The sequence below is a fragment of the Eschrichtius robustus genome, chromosome X (genome assembly GCF_028021215.1).
Source record: "Eschrichtius robustus isolate mEscRob2 chromosome X, mEscRob2.pri, whole genome shotgun sequence".
Lineage (NCBI taxonomy): Eukaryota > Metazoa > Chordata > Mammalia > Artiodactyla > Eschrichtiidae > Eschrichtius > Eschrichtius robustus.
Genome location: NC_090845.1, coordinates 25,016,224 through 25,036,367, shown reverse-complemented (window position 1 = coordinate 25,036,367; position 20,144 = coordinate 25,016,224). Strand labels below are relative to the sequence as shown.

The window sequence follows — 20,144 nt, the reverse complement described above, 5'->3', positions numbered from 1 at the left end:
GCAAAAGCTTTTAATTTTAATTAGGTCCCATTTGTTTATTTTTTCTTTTGTTTCCATTACTGTAGGAGATGGATCCAAAAAAATATTGCTGTGATTTATGTCAGAGTATCCCACCTATGTTTTCCTCTAGGAGTTTTGTGGTATCCAGTCTTACATTTAGATCTTTTTTTTTTTTTTTTTAAGTGTTTCCAACTTTTCATTATCATATACAGTGCAGCGCTGGAATACATTTTTTTTTTTTTGGCTGTGTGGGGTCTTCGTTTCTGTGCGCGGGCTTTCTCTAGTTGCGGCGAGCGGGGGCCACTCTTCATCGCGGTGCGTGGGCCTCTCACTATCGTGGCCTCTCTTGTTGCGGAGCACAGGCTCCAGATGCGCAGGCTCAGTAGTTGTGGCTCACGGGCCCAGTTGCTCCGCGGCATGTGGGATCTTCCCAGACCAGGGCTCGAACCCATGTCCCCTGCATTGGCAGGCAGATTCTCAACCACTGCGCCACCAGGGAAGCCCCACATTTAGATCTTTAATCCATTTTGAGTTTATTTTTGTGTATGGTGTTAGAGAATGTTCTAATTTTGTTTTTTTACATGTAGCAGTCTGGTTTTCCCAGCACCACTTATTGAAGAGACTGTCATTTCTTCATTGTATATTCTTGCCTCCTTTGCTGTAGATTGACTGTAAGTGTGTGGGTTTATTTATGGGCTTTCTAGCCTGTTCCATTGATCTATATGTCTGTTTTTGTGCCAGTACCATTCTGTTTTGATTACTGTAGCTTTGTAGTATAGCCTGAAGTCAGGGTATACTACAGCTCTGTTCTTTCTCAAGATTGTTTTGGCTATTAGAGACCTTTTGTGTTTCCAAACAAATTAAAATTTTTTATTCTTGTTCTGTGAAAAATACCATTGGTAATTTGATAGGGATTGCATTGAATCTGTAGATTGCCTTGGGTAGTATGGTCATTTTAGTAATATTGTTTCTTCCAATTCAAGAACACAGTATATCTTTCCATCTGTTTGTGTGCTTGTTGTTTATTATTCTTAATGTCCTATTCAGGCATGACTTATTTTCTTACATTTCACTTTATTGTGTTTTGCAGATAATGCACTTTTTACAAATTGAAAGTTTGTGGCAACCCTGCATTAGGCAAGTCTATTGGTGCCACTTTTCCTACAGTATTTGCTCACTTCATGTCTCTGTGTCATATTTTGTTAATTCTCACAATATTTCAAGCTTTTTCATTAGCGTTATATTTGTTACGGTGATCTGTGTTCAGTGATCTTTGATGTTACTACTGTGACTCCCTGAAGGCTCAGATGATGCTTAAAATTTGTTAGCAATAAAGTGTTTTTAATTAAGGTATTTACATTTTTTAGACATAATTCTATTTCCCACTTAATAGACTGTAGTATAGTGTAAACATAACTTTTTTATTAATTAATTTATTTATTTTTGGCTGTGTTGGGTCTTCGTTTCTGTGCGAGGGCTTTCTCTAGTTGCGGCAAGCGGGGGCCACTCTTCGTTGCAGTGCGCGGGGCTCTCACTATCGCTGCCTCTCTTGTTGCGGAGCACAGGCTCCAGTTGCGCAGGCTCAGTAGTTGTGGCTCACGGGCCTAGTTGCTCCGTGGCATGTGGGATCTTCCCAGGCCAGGGCTCGAACCCGTGTCCCCTGCATTGGCAGGCAGACTCTCAACCACTGCGCCACCAGGGAAGCCCTAAACATAACTTTTATATGTACGAGGAAACCCAAAAATTTGTGTGACTCGCTTTATTGTGATCATCTGGAACTGAACCTGCAATATCTCTGAGGTATGCCTGTATTTTTGCTAAATGTCTATTTTTTCTTAAGCACTATAGATTATTATATAAATGTAATCTTCATACAAATGGCATTTTACTACATCATCCATCAGCAAGCTGTCATTTTTTTATGCACTATTAATTTTTAGTGATTCATCTATATTGATACAAGGTGTTCTGAGTTGTTTCCAGTTGTTTGTACTACAGTGTTGCTATAAATATTCTTGTCTCTTATGCACCTAGGAGTGAAAATGCTGGGTTTTAGGGTATGCACAGTATCAAATTGTTTATCAAGTCACCAGTACATTTTTTACACAATTGTCCTTACTTTCTTGAGATTTGCTGAGCTCAAAATATAACAGTGGAGATATGCTTCCCTTTATAGTTTTGCTTTGGTAAGGTCAATATGCAGGTTGTTTCACCTTAGCATTTGATATGAAATAATATATTAATATTAATTCAATAATATTAATATATTAATAAAATATATTAAATAATATACATGAATTAGAAATAGTTTAATATAGAAATAATATATTTATAATGTTAAATTATATATTTATTAAATATATTATATACTATATTCTATTTATTTGTATAGCTAGGAGAATAATGGTTCAGAGTGTGGGAGCGAAGTCAGAAATGGTTAAAATTCATCTCTTATGAACAAAATTTGGCTTTCTGGGAGCCACAGGTCATTCCTCCTCTTCCTTTTTCTCCTCTTTAGTTTTAAAATTCATAACCAAAAGCAAAAATAAAAATTTCAAACAGACTTATTTACTCCCTATGCCAGCACATTCACCCCCTGGTTATTCTTTTTTTAAATCAGAAGATTAATTTATCTCCCCTGCCTGCCTCTTTGTCCTTTGATGCAATTCTGATATTTTATAGAACACTGACTTCTACAGTTCCTCTGTAACTTAGTCTCTTTCTGCAGGACATAACTCTAAAGAACACAATTAAACAGAACAGAAGAGGGTTTTAAAGTAGAGATAAAAAGTTATTTCTCCACAATAATAGTGGAATAGATTTATACATGTTTATACAAACTTATACAACTTATACAAATTTATACAACTACTATTGGTAGTTCCCAATCCACCACCAGAAATCAACAGCAAAATATCTACACAGTAGCAGTCTGAATTGTTGCCCGGAGTGCTGTATTTGTAAATATGTAATGGAAAAGAACTCTAAACTGGGTTTCACATTTGCCTTGATAACACACTCTTCACGCAGAAAGCAGCACCTGAGCTACAGATTCTATCAATTTAGGTTCCTTGCAGTAGGAAAAATACATACGTGGAAGAAGCATTTCTTGTCTCCAAATATTTTACCCTTGTCTCATATTGTTTCAGGGAGAATACTCTCTCAAACTCCATACAAACTCTATCTAACAGCAATATTTTGTATAGCTTAATTCCAGACATCGTTTCAATAGTCCCTCTTTCGTGTCATCTAAAGTTTAAATCAAATTCTTGAACAGAGTTGCAGAGCAAAACTAAGGTTTTCAAAGATTTATATTCACAGGAGAGCAGTGTATTTAATTCTTGATGATCATTAGCTTGAAACTAATGATAACTCCACTCCAAACTTGAGGAATGAGAGGAAGGAGACATAGTTTGAATTTTTAAGTATCTAGCATGTGAATCTCCTTTACCTCATTATATATAATTTGTTTTTGTTTGAATCTTATAGTACCTTTCCTCAATTTGTAATTGCAACTGAAATGAAATCATAATTACTAACACTTATTAAAATATTATTAAACACCATATGCCAGATACTGTGTTAATTGTTTTACACACATTTTATTTAATTCTCTCAATCAATTTATGAATCAATAATGCCCCATTTTACATATGAGAAAACTGAAGCATATAGACTTTCACTTATTATTTGTGTTTATACGAAAATCTATCATTGTGTTTATTCAATTTCAGACATTTGAAACACAGTAAAACTGAAAATATATAAACTTAACAGTTAAGAACATTATTTAGAAAGTATTCAGTTAAAAATAACAAAAAATATAAAGAAACATAGTAAATGAATTATATGGAAGCTCTTTAAATAAACCTATTCAACCCCAAATCAATATGAAATTGATACTAAACTGCCCTCTAACTAAAATATTTTAACTAAAATATCTTTATTTAATGAAAATATCTTCATTCATACTTTAATTCCCTATATGAATTGCAGGAAACTATTTATAATGAAAAATAGTCCTTTACATGCTTTATAGACTTTCAAAATGGCATTTTTGATTCCAGCCCTTGGTGAAATCATTGGTTTTTGTGTCGTGATCATGACCAATCACTTTCTGTTCTCTTTGGTTTGTCGTGGAATTCCTGATATTTTACTCTATACGTGTATGTTCCATTAATTGAACAATCAAGTTTATGATGTGAACAGATAAAATATTTGCTAATAAATTCTGTTAAGTTTATCAGATTTCTTTTTCTTAAAAATGGATGAAATGAGGAAGAATGCAAGTGTGTAGATTTTTTTCTTTTATGCTTGCTAATATTTAGTAAACACCGGAAGGAAATAGGAGAAAATTTCCTACAATACCTAAGCAAATAATACCACAATTAGTTTATTTTAAAAAAACAAAGATGATTGCATATAATTGTGTATAGTTACTGAAGTAACAGTTTAAAATAAGTAATGAGGGAAGCATAAATTTAGAAATGTCATTGTATATCAAGCTATTTATTTTGTCTTTTGATAAATTGTTGGAATTTATACCTGGTATTGGGGAGAAAGAAATTTTTTTGTGCCCTTCTAGGTTCTTCTGGCTGGTCTAAAAATTAAATTAACATGAGACAGATTAACAGGAGAAAGTCAAACAAAAGTTTAATAACATGTATACATGGGAGGGACCCGGGAAGACTGAGTAACTTGCCAAAATGGCTGAGACCTTCACCTTAAATAGCATCTTCAGCTAAAGATAAAAGAGGATGTTGTGGGTAGTGGTTTGGGACTTCACAGATGAGGAAGGCAATTCACATGGAGATGGAAAAGCAAAGGTTTTGTAAACCAATGTTTGCTGGCCCAGGCAGAGACAATGGGCCACTGAGTGGACTCTGATTTCTAGGCCCTGTAGGTTTCCTGCACCACACCTACCATGTATTCTTTGTAGATATCTCTGGTGACAGGGGAACAGGTCCTGTATCTAAATTCTTTTAGGCAGTTAAGGGAGAGGTAACAAGAAAACCTTGCTGATTCTTCTGTTTCTTAAAAGTAATCAGCATAAATTAATCCACATGTCAAAGGGACATATTTTGGGGTGGCAAATTGTGCTCCTCTACACTGGAATATAAAATCAATTAATTTGTACCTCCAGGAATAATCGAATCATAGTTATATGTTCTATTTTGAAATATGTTTCCTTCTTTATAAAATAACTCATTTATCATTTTTTATCTGCTTCCTCTGTATGTAGAACTTGAGGTATATTTTTTAATATTACATTTCAATGAGATGAAAGTAACAATGACAACAGGAAAAATACCTGAATTTTGTATTGTCACACATGTTAAATTTTAAGGGAATAAGCATTCTTGCAACGTAGGAATTTGGAAATTTCACAAAATGAAATGCCTTTTAAATGTTACCGCATCACTGTCATTCTAAGGAGGATTTGTTACATGCTTACTTGTTTGATAGATCTAGATTCCACATGGAATTCACTCATTCATTTGTTCATGAAATATTTATTAAGTGCCTGTCAGGCACTAGGACTTGTACTAGGTAGTAAGGATGCAGGATATGGCTCAAGTATCTTACAGCAGTCAGAAAAGAAAACAAACTGATAGTTTAATTTAAAAAGCAAAACAGAAGTGTTTATGTCTGTTTCCAGAAGTAAGAGAGTCTCTTATGGGGAAGGAAGATAAGAACAAGTAATGATAAAATGTATGTGTATGTTCTCTCTACCATTAAAATAGTAAGGACCTCAAGTAAAGATGCCATACCTTATTTTTGTCTCATTCAAAGTGGGATTTTCTGTTATAACCAACAACCCCCAGATCTCAGCGGCTTACCAAACGGAGTTGTATCTCTTCTTTTGTCACAGATAAATAGGCTATTTGGTGGAAAGCTTTTCAAAGGAGGGATTCAGAATGAGATTTTCCATTCATTCAGTGGATCCACCACTTCTAGAGCCTTGGAGCTCTCCTGTGAGCCTTCTGCAGCAAGCCTAGAGGCAAAACGTAACAGACATAGTGGGTAGCAAATTGTCTTAGTAGTCAGGACTGGAAGTGCCATATATCAAATCTGCTCACATTCTATAGGCCCGAACTCCATCATGTGACTCAAACTTAACTCCAGGGGTTTGTGGAAAAAAGAGAACTTGGATTATTTTTGAACAACTTGCCAAATTCTACCACATATTTTTTTCTCCAAACCAGCCCAATGCCTGACAGATACTTGCTATTAATAAATGTTTGTTGAACTCTTAGTTTGTATTAAAAAGAATTTGAGCAAAGTAAATATACTTTTGTAGCCCCCAAGTATCTGTTTTTGATTTGCATTTTACAGACTTAATCTTTATTCAAAATTAATTGTGTATAGTAAGCAACTAGCTACACTATATCCTTTAATCCTTATAACAATAACCCTTTATTTTTTCCATTTTTCTCACAAGGAAAACAAGGATCCTCAAAATTAAATTACCTGCCCCAAATCATATAAGGCAGGCAGTCTGATTTAACTGAGCTTTGTTATTTGGTGGTGATTTTGATCATTTTCAGTTTTTTAAGATTATTGTTAGGTGTGCAGTGTTGGTCCCAATAAACTTAGGCAAAAGAACTTTCTGACTTAAGTAAGAAATATATATTTGGTCTTCATCCCTGTTTCTGACACAGAGCTCCTAAAACCCTTGGAATTTCCTAAATGGTGAGAGTAATTGAAGTGTCTTTGTTTATGTTAATGAGGTGACTTTTGGACCCACCTAAAGTTGGCGGCTGTTTGCCAGGGGGAACCAACCAAGTGATTAGAGGGTTGGAACTTTCAGTCCCACCCCCCAACCTCGGGAGAGGGGGAAGGGGTAGTGTGGGGAGGAGAGGGGGGAACTGGAGGTTGAATCAATTGCCAATGGCCAATGGTTTAATTAATCATGCCTAAGTAATGAAGCCTCCACCAAAACCCAAAAGGACTGGGTTTGGAGAGTTTCCTGGTTGGTGAACCTGTAGAGATTGGGGGCGGGGGGGAGTGATAGGCTGGAGAGGGCATGGGAGCTCCACGCCCTGTCTGCATACCTTGCTTGCCCTATGCATCTCTTCCATCTAGATGTTCCTAAATTATGTCCTTTTATAATAAATCAGTGACCTAGTAAGTAAAAAGTTTCTCTGAATTCTGTGAACTGCTCTAGCAAATTAATTGAACCCCTTGAGGGCGTCTTAGGAACCTCTCTGATTTATAGCCAGTTGATTAGAAGCACAGGTAACAACCTGGCCTTGTGACTGGTGTTGGAAGTCAGCCAGGGTGGTGATGGGGAAGGGCAGGGTGGAGCTGTGGTGTCTTGTGGGACAGAATCCTTAACCTGTGGAATCGGACATCATTTCTGGGTAGATAGTGTCAGAACTGAGTTGAATTGTAGGATACCCAGCTGATGTCCCAAGAGTTGCTTGTTGTTGTGGGTTACCCTCCCTGACATTGGAATTGGTACCAGAACCTAGTTAAGCTTTTATTCTCTTAGGTGGAGATGATGTTAGGACACAAAAAGAGAAGGTTTAGAGCAGGTTGAATAATGGCAATGTACTCTACATGTGGGTACAGAAGCAAACTCGGTAGCGTTGACTTTAAATGTACTTACTAATAATCTACATTTTCTGAAATAGGCCAAATGGTGTTTCATAAACCTGGCTAGCCTAGCTGTTAATAGAGGGTGTTCTGTCAGTCGTGGCAGTGTGGGTCAAAAATATTTGTTAAAAGTAGTGCACCAAAATGTTTTAAAATGGAAGATAAGTGTTCTGAATGTTCATCATTAAATAACTTTATGTCTATACCTAAAAGAGGAGATTTTTTAATATAGCTTCTCTCCACTGCTGGGACACACTGAATACCATTAATCAGATTCTGGGGCTTAGTATGGCATAACATTGAGCTACAAGACTGATCTAGTAACCCCAGTTTATGGGATTGTTACGTCTTCTTGGAGAATTGTCCCCTTTATCATTATGTGATGTCCCTCTTTATTCCATATCATTTTTCTCGCTCTGAAGTTGGCTTTATCTGAAATTAACACACCTAATCAACTTTCTTTTGATTAGTGTCAGCATGGTACATATTTCTCCATCCCTTTACTTTTCTTTTCTTTTTTAATCAATCTGTGTCTTTACATTTACAGTAGCTTTCTTGTGAATGATGTGCAGTTGGGTCTTGTATTTTTATCCATTCAGATAGTCTGTATCTTTAAATTGGTGTACTTAGACCATTCATATTTAAATTAATTATTGATAGAGTTGGATTAATATCACTGACATTTTAACTGTTTTTGTATCTGTTGCCCTTTTTCTTCATTTTTCCCTTTTTTTTATTTTTATTTTTTTGCCTTTCTTTTTCTTCCTTCTTTGGCTTTAATTGAGCATTTTACATAATTTCATTTTCTCTCCTCTTAGCATATCAATTATTCTTTTTTTTATTTTAGTGTTTGCCCTGGAGTTGGCAATATACAACTAATATAAGTCTATGTTCAAATAACATTATACTGCTTCATAGATAGTGTGGGTACCTTATAACAATATATCCCGAATTCCTCTCTCTCATCCTTATAACACTGTTGTCACTCATTCCACTTATCTGTAACCTATAGTCACTGAATACATTGTTGTTATTATTATTTTGAGCAACCTATTATCTATTAGATCAATTAAGAATAAGAAAAATAAAAGATTTTATTTTACTTTCATTTATCCCTTCTCTAATGCTCTAAGTCTCTGACATATATCACTTTCCTTCTCTCTGAAGAACTTCTTTAAAATTTCTTGCAAGGCAAGTCTACTGGCAACAAATTTTCTCTTAATTTATGTTTGTCTGTGTAAGCCTTTATTACTCCTTTACTGTTTTTCTTAATTGTAGGAAAATACAAAGAATGTAAAATTGGTTATTTTTTAACCATTTTAAGTTTACAATTCAGTGACATTAATTATATCACTCCTATCTCAAAATTTTTTTCATCATTCCAAACAGAAACTGTTCCTTTCTTTCTTCTCTTTCTGGTATTCCCATTCCAGCTATGTTATACCTTTTGTAATTATCCCACAGTTCTTGGTTATCTGTTCCATTTTTTCTCTTTGCTTTTCAGTTTTGGAAGTTTTTATTGGCTTCCTCTAAAGCTCATTTTTTCTTTCTTTAGCTGTGTTCAGTTTACTGATCAGCCCATCAAAGGCATTCATTTTTTATTTAAGTGGTTTTGATTTCTAGCGTTTCCTTTTGATTCTTTCTTAGAGTGTCTGTTGCAGGAAGGGGGACCCCTTCCAGGGCCTGAGAATGAGCTCTTGTCTAACACTGGGAAATGAATTGTCCGAGGAGATGCACGTGCTGACAAAGCAAGAGACTTTATTGAGAAGGGGGCCTGGGAGGAGAGCAGCAGGGTAAGGGAACCCAGGAGAACTGCTCTGCCACGTGGCTCACAGTCTCGGGTTTTATGGTAATGGGGTTAGTTTCCTGGTTGTCTCTGGCCAATCACTCTGACTCAGGGTCCTTCCTGGTGGCACTTGCATGGCTCAGCCGAGATGGATTCCAGCGAGAAGGATTCTGGGAGGTTGGTAGGACGTATGGACTGACGTCTCCTCTCTCCTTTTGACCTTTCCCGAATTCTTCCAGTTGGTGGTAGCTTGTTAGTTCTGCATACCTTACGAGGACCTCCTATTGTAAGAGAACTCATGCAAGTGGTTATTATCGTGCCTGGCCAGGGCGGGTGGTTTTGGTCAGCTGTTCCCTAACCTTTCCATCTGTCTGCTTACACTGTCCATTCTTGCATGTTGTCCACTTTTTCCATTGGAGCCCCTAGTATATTAGACTTAGTTACTTTAGATTTCCAGTCTGATAATTCCAGCATCTCTGCTATATCTGAGTCTGGTTCTGATTCTTGGTTTGTTTCTTCACACTGTGTTTTTCACCTTTTGCCATGCTTTGCTCTTGTTGTTGAAAGATGTAACGTGGTGGGCAAAAAGAACTAAGGTAAATAGGTCTTTTGTGTGAGGTTTTATATTCATCTGGCTGTGTGTTAGGCTGTATTTACTGTTTGCTATAATGTTGGTGTCAGAGGCAAAAATTTTCTCTGCTGTCCTTGTTTTGGTCTCCCCTGTTGTATTTCAGTTTTCCTAGAGAGTTCTTAAATAGAGTCTAAGCCTTAGAATTCTTTTCAGCTGCAATGCCCTGTTATTTATTCAGGATGGCTAGAACGGACTGGATTTGGGTTTTTCCCTTCCCCCACATGGAAGGCTAGAGGGGCCTGGAGTTGGATATGTCTCTTCCCCTACCTGAGTTAGGCTTTGTTAACACTCACATTGGTTAGGCTCTGGTAAAATAATTTCCCTTGAGGACAGTCTTCTGTTAATGAGAGCAAACCCTATAGCTTTTTTTCAAAGTGGTTACTTTTCCCTTCCTACTTTTTTCCAACTCATGGATGCGTGAGATTTTTATCTAATCTTCACTCAGAAAACATGGTGGTAAAATTCAATACCTGCTGGTAAAAGTGTAGAAGCCCCCACTAAGGACGGGCCCACAGGAGTTTTTATCTCTCAGATTAGTACACACTCAGTCTACAATTATTCAATTACCCTTTAAGTGTTCCTACAAATCTCCAGCTGTGGCTTCTCCTCCTGGGAAGCTCAGATTCTCTGTTTCATCTCTCTTTTTGGACCAGTGGATTGCCCTGTGACCTCAATTCTCTAATGGATCTCAGATAAGTTGTTGATTTTCAGTTTGTTCAGCTTTTTGTGAGAATGGGAGTTTATGGCTTTCAAGCTATTTACATGTCTGGTAAGCAGAAGTCACTATAATTTGTGGGAAGCTTACTGTTAAAGTCTATTTCCTTTAAAAGTTTCCTGCTGAATAGCAAGGAGTTCTAAATATTTTGGAAAGAAATTTGTCTTGGAAAAATATATATATAATTTCTTAATAATTAGCAAACTTTGTAAAGAGTAAACCCAACAATAATTAGATATATGATAGTTGTTTGGGTCAAAATACTTCAAAATCCTCACTTCAATTCACATAACCTAGAATCCCTCAGTTTTTGTCTTTGAATTACCACTGTGAACTACAGGTTAGAGGTTCCCTAATTATTCATTTGTTAGAGGTTAACCGCACTAGTTTTCTAAAGCAGTTTGACTACACTATTATTACATAGTACCCTAATCAGAGCAATCTGATAATTTTTTACATAAGACATCAGTTGAAGTCTTTGCTCAAGTTATTTTTAGAAAATATCAGTCTTGTCAGTTGCAGAGAACTTCTATGACATTTAAAAATGCCTATACAGTTATTTACAGGTACTCAGCTGCAATGTAGTAGATTTTAAAAACAAGTTATATTACTTGTACAGCAAACTGTGAATTGACGTATCATAGGTTGGGTTCCCTGGGAAGCCAACTCTGAAACACAGTTTAGTTTGCAGGTTTTTTATGCTGGAGTGTCACTGGGTTCAAAAGCAGTGGAAGGGAGGAGAAGAAAGCAGAAGTGGGAGGAGGGAGAAGTCAGTTCTGAGGCAGGCCCATCAGGAGTCTCAGTCCATCCCATGGGGGAAGGTCTGGAATTAGACTGGTCCTTCAGAATTGTCCCTCATGGGATCAAAAGGCTAGGTGTTTCTACTCCCATCTTAAGCAGTCATTGGATCTGGGCTGCGTGAGAGGCGTGACCTTGAGTAAGGCAGCTGAAATGATACCTAAAGGAGCTGAGAGTAAATGGGGCAACGAGTCTCTCCTTGAGGAGAAACTGTGTGTTGCATCTCTCTGCTTATCATGACCTGATAGTTGGATAAAAAGCACATTTCAATACCTTCTTCATTTAAATATAATTTGAGGTTAAACAACAGTCAAGGAATTGAGAGACCTTGATTTTATTCCCTCAACAGATATTCATCTGTATGTGAGATTAGCTAACATAAAAGCAGATATTCCTTTTTACAGGGAATTTTTACAAAGGGATGCATTAAAAACTAGAAATAGTTCAGCAATTTAAAACACTGTATGAACCCAGTAAAAGTTGCTCTTATAGAGTGGTGCCCTTTTTATTTTAGTAAAATTGAAGTTAAGACTTTTTATTTGATGGCATCTTGCTAAAATGTATTACATGTGCTATTGCCTTTATAGTCCAAGTGAGGTGAATACTATTTCAATTTTTTAAAAATGATCTTTGGTCAACATTTTGATTACATATTATATTAATTGTATTAATTATATTAATTATATTATATTATATTATATTATATTATATTATATTATATTATATTATATTATATTATATATAAAATTGGTGTATACCCAAGAACTCCCCAAGAGGGTGGGTCCAATTCGGTTGGGAAAGTGACTATAGAGACAGTATGTGTTAAAAGGTTAATTTGGAAGAATTCCACACTGAACTAAAGAGAAACAGCAGTGTAGTTGAGAAAGACCAGGACGTTCACTGAGGTGAAGGTTAAGTCAAGGTTTGCCAGTTGTTTTAAGGCCAGGATGTTGAAGAGTATGGAAAGAAAAGGAGGGAGAAGAGGGTTGAGAACATTAGAAAGGCAGATGGAGAACATCCTTAAGAATAATCATCTAGGCTGAAAATTTGTGATAATGTGCTGAGTTTGTACAATACCCAGCAGAATATTCCATATGAATATTATAGAATTAAAATTCCTTACATCTACTTGCTTTATGTTCATTACTTCATTCAACACATACTTATTGCTTTCCTACTGTGAACAGTTATGAAAATTTTGAATCTTAATTTTTCATTCTGCAACTAAATGTATACAGAAGTCAGAGAAAAAATCCAATATATTTATAATTTCCCATTTATTTACCATACCCTTAAACTTATTTGGCCAGAATCAACCGTACTTTTCTCCTCCCTTAGTTGCTTTCACATATATGAAAATAGTAATGAAATTATGCTTTATGACATTTCTGGTAAGATATATGTCTTTACCATTGGCTTGTATAACAAGCAATTAAGAATAAACGTTACTTAGAATTCCACAATACCCTTTCTTAATTTTCTTTTGTCAAGAGCATAAATTTATAAAGCTTTCAACACCAAACCTTAAAGGTTTTGGTGAGGGAGCAAAGAAACAATTTATTTCTATTTTGCACTTTATTAATTCTTAGTTTTTTGTAGTGCCATTGAAGCGATTTAAGTTCATCTGTAGAAATTTAAGTTTTTCACACTGGAACTATGACAAACAGATGTAATTTTAAAATATTTTGTAGCAGTAGGGATAAAGAAAACGGGACAGATGTTTATATAATCTTTTCATGCTCTGGGTTGAAGGTGAAGATTAATTATAAGGATAAGATGTTAGACCACAGAGAATGTGACTGTTATTAGGGGAATTTTCATGAAGTTCTAAACCAGCACTTCTGAAGTATTACTATCTACTGATTTTTCTAACTGGACTGGATATACAAATAACTACTTTTAGGATTTAGGGAAAGGAAGTAATATATTTTTTCTACACATTTTGAACTCCCTTCCCCCAAACAAAAAATGATTGAAGTATTTTGATTAATTATAAATATCAAAATTTGGGAAAAAATATCCCTTTGAAATTAGCATGCAATAATTTAAAACACTTCCTTAAGGAGTCAGACTTTGCATTTCAAAAGTATAGTATGTAATTGGTATTTCCTATTCTTGGTTGTGTAAGGTAGCACAATAATATCTTAAAACAAAATAAGCTTAATAGATTTTATTTGTTGATTTAGTTTGGATAAACATTTCAAATTTTCACTAGAAAGACAATATGAGCTTTTTTATTGAAAGGTTTATAAGAAATAATATGCAGAATATTACTTGGTATATAAATATGCTAGATGTGTTTAGTTTCATTCCCACAATATTGTGGCAAAATGAATACTACTGTCCCCCTGATAGCATTGATTTCAATTGTGTTATTAAGAAATATAACCTTTTCAATAAATTAAGCGTATTACAATTTCCATCAAAATCAAACCAGTTTTTTTTTTTTTAAATTGAAAGGTAACTTCAGTAAAGATGTAGAATTCAGTTAAATAAACAGTAACGGTGATTTCATTTAGATATAATCTCACTAAGGAGTGCTAGAAAATTCTACATTTGTTTAGGGTTTGGATATCCTAATCTGTGGAGCATGAAGATAACATACACCTTTCCTGTGCATGTGTGCTTTATAACCATTTTGGAAGCAAGGAGCTTAAAAGACTGTTTTTGGTCTGTAATCCTGCATGCTTCTAAACCTTATTCATATTTTGAATTTTAGTTGTTCCCAATATGCTGGCATGGTGGCTTTATTTTAGCTATTGATCTTAAAGACAACAGAGGAGAAATTTAATGCACTTTATGGAAGCATAGATATCATTTTAAAATTATTAAAGTTCAGAATCATTATGCCCATTCCCCTAAATAAACTGCATGCATCTTGTTCTTCTGCTTCTCTTTAAGCTTGATTACATCTCTGCTCAATTACAGAAATGAGCTTTTAATTGGACTTCCTTAATTGGAAGCTTGGTGGTTGCAGAGCACAACTGCTCACTTATTCCTTAAGAATCAGTTAGGTCTGGTCTATGTGAATGCAATATGAAAGAATGACAAAGATTGGTGAGGTCTCCATAAATATAATGTGATTCCTAATGCAGGCTTCTAAATTACAAATGATACACTATGATTAGCCATATCCAACCCTGTCATTTTATTTGTGTCTCCTTGGTGTCTGGTAGTCCTTACAAGACATCTGTAAATGTAAATATTTTAAAGTATCTTTAATAAAAAATAATGACAGTATGGTTTATTAAAAATTGAAACATGTTCATTTATAAAAATTAAAATACTCAAAAATTCTACTCATTTTACAAAAATAGAATCATACTCTATGTGCTCTTCTTAAATTAGAAAGTAATTTACTTTTGTGAAAACAAAATAAACTGAAGGTAAACATGGAATAGCAGCACTTCACATAAATGTTTATTTGAAAAATCTAAATGATACGACTAAATGTAAAAATAGACTTTCAAAAACATAAAGAATTTGGAGCCATTTTGGTGTCAATACATGTTTATGTTTCAAATCTACATGATACATTTTGACACCTTCCTGGGAAACTTGAGAAAATTGGCACTCAGCCACTTATTCCAACTTTACCTTCTCCATCCTCAGCTTTTATTCACTTATAATAATTTTACTATTGTCAAGTTTTATCATATTTATGTACTCTTTTTGAACTCTAAACTTACAATAGGATCAATTCAGTAAATTTAAATTGATTCATTGCTTATCATCGTTTCCGTCATTCCTGATTTCTTTATTTTAAATCACACAACTAATTAGTTGTATTTCATGATCAGGTAGTATTTGTTTGTGAGTTTAATTTGTGAGAGGGAAGCTGTATTTTCTGGGTATTATATGCCTTAGAGTACTTTCTTTTCTTTCTTTCTTTGCTGCAAAAAGCTTTATTGTTTCCATTTGGTCCAAGGCTTGGGAGAGCGCTCCAGGGTGGTTAAAAAGCTGCCTAGTGGCTGCAGAGAGGGGCTTCAGGCAGAAGCCCTGACGCCAGAGGGGCTCCTCAAAGGCCGCTGGGCTCCGGAGGCTCCTAGTCGTGCTGGAGGGTGAGCCTTTCGACGAGGGACTCGCCCAGCCCCGCCTGGGGACCAGCCGGCCTGCGGAGGTTGGTCAGGTGATCGCGCATCTTCTGGATGAGTTTCACCTGCTCATCTAGGAGGCGGCTCTCCGGGAAGTCCCAGAGGCGGGGGTCTGCGCGGGCAGAGCCCAGGGCGTGCAGGTCCACAGGGGCCTGGTTCAGGTTCTTCTCCATGATAATGGCGGCTTCCACAGCGTCCTGGGTTTCACCCCGCTCATCCTGAGACGCTTCTGCACGTCCTGGAAGAGGGCGCGGCTGCCGCGCTGTTTCTGCATTTTCAAGAGGCGCTGGGCGCCCTCAAGCTTCCCCTCGGGCACTTCGCGGAGGAAGTGGCCCAGGCCCTCCAGAGCCGCGTCGTGGCGGTGGAAATAGGAGCCCAGAGAGAGGTAGGTGCGCGAGGCCCACAGGTGCATGTTGACCAGGCGGTTGACGGCGGCCTCCACCTCGGCGGAATCATTCTGACGAATCTGGGAGCTCGTGGTGGATCGGTAATACGGCGTTAAGCTCAAAATATGGTGCTGGCGGTCCCGGTGGCCGAGGACAGCTGAGCGGCTGGTTCCGAAAGTTGCGAGTGGAACACAGGTTGGAGGGGGGTCGGAGGCGGGAGCAAGGGGCGCCCCTGGGTCTGTTCTGTCCACACACCGTTGTAGCAGGAGACGGAGCCGTGGGACTGCCCAGTGCACTGCTTGCCTTAGAGTATTTTCTATTGTCTTTTCACTTGAAGAGATACTTAGCTGGGTATAAAGTTCTTGAAACATGGTTTCTCCCTCACTATGGCATAACTTTGCTGCATAATCTTCAGCTGATGTTGATTTGTAGAAGGCTGAAGTCAATGTACAGTTGACCCTTTTTTTTTTTTTAATATTTATTTATTTGGTCGTGTCAGGTCTTAGTTGTGGCTCGCGGGCTCCTTGAGACATGCGGGCTCCCTAGCTGTGGCATGAGAACTCTTAATTGCAACATGCATGTGGGATCTAGTTCCCTGACCAGGGATTGAACCCAGGCCTCCGGCATGGGGAGCGTGGAGTCCCAACCACTGCGCCACCAGGGAAGTCCCCAGTTGACCCTTGAACAACATGAGTTTGAACTGCACGGGACCACTCACATGCAGATGGTTTTCAATAAATATGGTACTACCCCATCCGCAGTTGGTTGAACCCAAGGATGCAGAACCAGTATATGGAAGGCTGATCGTAAAGTTATAGGTGGATTTTTGACTGGGGGGGGGGGTCAACGATGGGAGTTTGCCCCCAACCCGTCCCCATTTTTCAAGAGTCAACTGTACTTTCCATCACCTTCTACACAACTTGCTCTGCCTCTGTCAATGTCCATTTATATAGTTTTAATACATTTAATGTTCAGTGGTTTACCACAATATGCCTTGGCATTAAGCATTTCATTTCAGTTTGTCTAGAGACAGTGTGCCCTTTTGGTGTACATATTAAAATCTTTATTTCATTGAAAACTTCTGTTTTACATTTAAATACTTTTTAAGTTTAATTTTTATTCCATATTTCTCATTTCCATAATCCTTCATTATTCTTCAGGTCTGATCTTTTCAGTTTTGTTTTGGTAATAATCTCATGCCTGCTAGCCACGTTCTTCATTATGTTTTCATTCAAGTGCCTCTTCCATTTGTGTTTATTCTAATTTGTCTTTAATCTCTGAATTGTTTTATATTCTTCCTTGGCTTCCTGGAGCCCTAGCAACTCATAATTTGTTTCCTTCTCTGTACTGAAGTCTTTATTATGTTCTTCTTCTCTGTAGCATGTTTTATTTATTTTTAATTTAATTTTTTATTTTATGTGGGGGCATAGTTGATTTATAATGTTATGTTTTTATTATGTTCTTTAAAGCATTTGCACAGAACATTAAATGGTTCTGTGTTGTTTTTAAGAAAAAGAAAAATAACCTTGTCACTTGTTTCTTCTTTTTTCTTTTTTGTAGTAAATGAATTTATTAGAGTCCCTGCTGACCTCTTTTTTTTTTTAACATCCTTATTGGAGTATAGTTGCTTTATAATGTTGTGTTAGTTTCTGCTGTATAACAAAGTGAATCAGCTATATGTATACATATATCCCCATATCCCCCCCCTCTTGCATCTCCCTCCCACACTCCCTATCCCACCCCTCTAGGTGGTCACAAAGCACTGAACTGATCTCCCTGTGCTATGCGGCTGCTTCCCACTAGCCATCTATTTTACATTTGGTAGTGTATATATGTCAATTCTACACTCTCACCTCGTCCAAGCTTACCCTTCCCCCTTCCCATGTCCTCAAGTACATTCTCTACGTCTGCATTTTTATTCCTGTCCTGTACCTAGGTTCATCAGAACCATTTTTTTTTTTTTAGATTCCATATACATGTGTTAGCATGTGGTATTTGTTTTTCTCTTTCTGACTTACTTGACTCTGTATGACAGACTCTAGGTCCGTCCACCTCACTACAAATAACTCAATTTTGTTTCTTTTTATGGCTGAGTAATATTCCATTGTATATATGTGCCACAACTTCTTTATCCATTCATCTGTTGATGGACCCTTAGGTTGCTTCCATGTCCTGGCTATGGTAAATAGTGCTACAATGAACACTGTGGTACATGTCTCTTTTTGAATTATGGTTTTCTCAGGGTATATGCCCAGTAGTGGGATTACTGGGTCGTATGGTAGTTCTATTTTTAGTTTTTTAACAAACCTCCATACTGTTCTCCATAGTGGCTGTATCAATTTACATTCCCACCAGCAGTGCAAGAGGGTTCACTTTTCTCCACACCCTCTCCAGCATTTATTGTTTGTAGATTTTTTGATGATGGCCATTCTGACCGGTGAGAGATGATACCTCATTGTGGTTTTGATTTGCATTCCTCTAATGATTAGTGATGTTGAGCATCCTTTCATATGTGTTTGTTGGAAATCTATATATCTACTTTGGAGAAATGTCTATTTAGGTCTTCTGCCTGTTTTAGATTGGGTTGTTTGTTTTTTTTAATATTGAACTGCATGAGCTGCTTGTATATTTTGGAGATTAATCCTTTGTCAGTTGCTTCATTTGCAAATATTTTCTCCCATTTTGAGGGTTGTCTTTTCATCTTGTTTATGGTTTCCTTTGCTGTGCAAAAGCTTTTAAGTTTCATTAGGTCCCACTTCTTTATTTTTGTTTTTATTTCCATTTCTCTAGGAGGTGGGTCAAAAAGGATCTTGCTGTGATTTATGTCATAGAGTGTTCTTCCTATGTTTTACTCTAAGAGTTTTATCGTGTCTGGCCTTACGTTTAAGTCCTTAATCCGTTTTGAGTTTATTTTTGTGTATGGTGTTAGGAAGTGTTCTAATTTTATTCTTTTATATATAGCTGTGCAGTTTTCCCAGCACCACTTATTGAAGAGGCTGTCTTTTCTCCCTTGCATATTCTTGCCTCCTTTATCAAAGATAAGGTGACCGTATGTGCATGAGTCTATCTCTGGGCTTTCTATCCTGTTCCATTGATCTACATTTCTGTTTTTGTGCCAGTAACATACTGTCTTGATTACTGTACCTTTGTAGTATATTCCGAAGTCCGGGAGCCTGATTCTTCCAGCTCCGTTTTTCTTTCTCAAGGTTGCTTTGGCAATTTGGCATCTCTTGTGTTTCCATACAAATTGTGAATTTTTTTATTCTAGTTCTGTGAAAAATGCCCTTGGTAGTTTGATAGGGATTGCATTGAATCTGTAGATTGCTTTGGGTAGTATAGTCATTTTCACAATGTTGATTCTTCCTATCCAAGTACACGGTATCTCTCCCCATAGGTTTGTATCATCTTTAATTTCTTTCATCAGTGTCTTATAGTTTTCTGCATACAGGTCTTTTGTCTCTTTAGGTAGGTTTATTTCTAGGTATTTTATTCTTTTTGTTGCAATGGTAAATGGGAGTGCTTCTTAATTTCTCTTTCGGATATTTCATCATTAGTGTATAGGAATGCAAGAAATTTCTGTGTATCCTGCTGCTTTACCAAATTCATTGATTAGCTCTAGTAGTTTTCTGGTAGCATCTTTAGGATTTTCTACGTATAGTATCATGTCATCTGCAAACAGTGACAGTTTTACTTCTTCTTTTCCAATTTGGATTCTTTTATTTCTTTTTCTTCTCTGATTGCCATGGCTAGGACTTCCAAAACTATATTGAATAAAAGTGGGTGGCAGCAGCAGCAGCATTAGCATTTCATGCCCGTCTCTGGGGTCCAAGCTGATAGCCGTGGCTCACGCCCATCTCTGGAGCTCACTTAGGTGGTGCTCTGCCCTCTGTGGGGACACAGGGAAGGAATCCTCTCTCCTCGCACACCCCAAAACAATGGTCTCTTGCCTCTTTGGCAGGTCCAGACATTTTCCCGGACTCCCTCCTGGCTAGCTATGGTGCACTAGCCCGCTCAGGCTGTGTTCACACAGCCAGCCCCAGTGCTCTCTCTGGGATCTGACCTCTGAAGCCTGAGCCTCAGCTCCCAGCCCCCACCTGCCCCGGGCGTGTGAGTCGACAAGCCTCTCAGGCTGGTG

General features: G+C 37.1%; 1 pseudogene; it reads right to left on the bottom strand.

The window, feature by feature from the left end:
• Positions 1 to 15,427: 15,427 nt before the first annotated feature.
• LOC137756249 (ferritin light chain pseudogene) lies at positions 15,428 to 16,380 on the bottom strand (annotated as a pseudogene).
• Between the last annotated feature and the right edge of the window lie 3,764 nt (positions 16,381 to 20,144).